Source organism: Phoenix dactylifera, chromosome 11 (genome assembly GCF_051530095.1).
Source record: "Phoenix dactylifera cultivar Ajwa chromosome 11, Ajwa_hap1_PhDact_Kaust_v1.1, whole genome shotgun sequence".
NCBI lineage: Eukaryota > Viridiplantae > Streptophyta > Magnoliopsida > Arecales > Arecaceae > Phoenix > Phoenix dactylifera.
In genome coordinates, this window is record NC_143200.1 from 11888553 (window position 1) to 11889406 (window position 854).

The 854-nt window shown below is 34.1% G+C and overlaps 1 non-coding gene across 1 annotated transcript; it reads left to right on the plus strand.

Moving 5' to 3' along the window:
* The first annotated feature begins 537 nt into the window (after window positions 1–537).
* On the plus strand, window positions 538–644 carry LOC120107399 (small nucleolar RNA R71). Its single transcript, XR_005509201.1, has one exon. It is a non-coding gene; the product is annotated as a small nucleolar RNA R71 (small nucleolar RNA).
* The last annotated feature ends 210 nt before the right edge of the window (window positions 645–854 follow it).

Below are 854 nucleotides of genomic sequence, written 5' to 3' on the forward strand. Positions count from 1 at the left end.
GGAACAGAATTTCCTTGAGATTCATTGGCAGTGGGTCCATGTCTCCAGCTAAAGTTAGGATGGTTTCGCCAATTAGGATTATATGTTTCTGGAAATGGTCTTTTATAAGTATTGGTGAAATTTGCTTGATCATGCAACACTTCTTGAAAAGCAGGGATTGTAGGACAATCCTTGGTTACATGTGCATTACTCTCGCAAATTCCACATATACTTTCAACAATAGTTTGTGCTTTTCCTATATTGGCTTTGCTTAATTCCATGGCTTCAACCTTCCTAGTCAGATTAGCAATTTTTACATTGACATCATTATCATCTTTAATAAGATATATTCCTCCTTTTGCATTAGGTGCTATTTTTGATTTTTCATTTTTATCTGTTGTATCCCAAGCTTGTGCATTTTCTGCTAAAAGATCAAAATAATCCCAGGCTTCATTTGGTTCCTTACTCATGAATTCACCATTACACATCATTTCTACAAATTGTCTCATATTGGAGGACAAACCATCATAAAAGAAACTAATGACCCTCCAAATTTCATATCCATGATGTGGGCAAGCAAGTAGAAGGTCCTTGAATCTTTCCCAACAATGAAAAAACGTTTCTCCATCTTTTTGTGCAAATTTCATGATATTTCTTCTAAGTGTGTTTGTTTTATGTGTTGGGAAGAATTTCTTTAAAAATTCTCTTGTCATTTCTTGCCAAGTAGCTATGGTCCTAGGCCTTAAGGAGTGTAACCATGATTTAGCTTTTTCTTTTAAAGAAAAAGGAAATAACTTAAGCTTAACTACCTCTTCAGTGACATCATTGAAATGAAGTGTTGAACATACTTCATCAAATTCTTTAAGATGCAAATA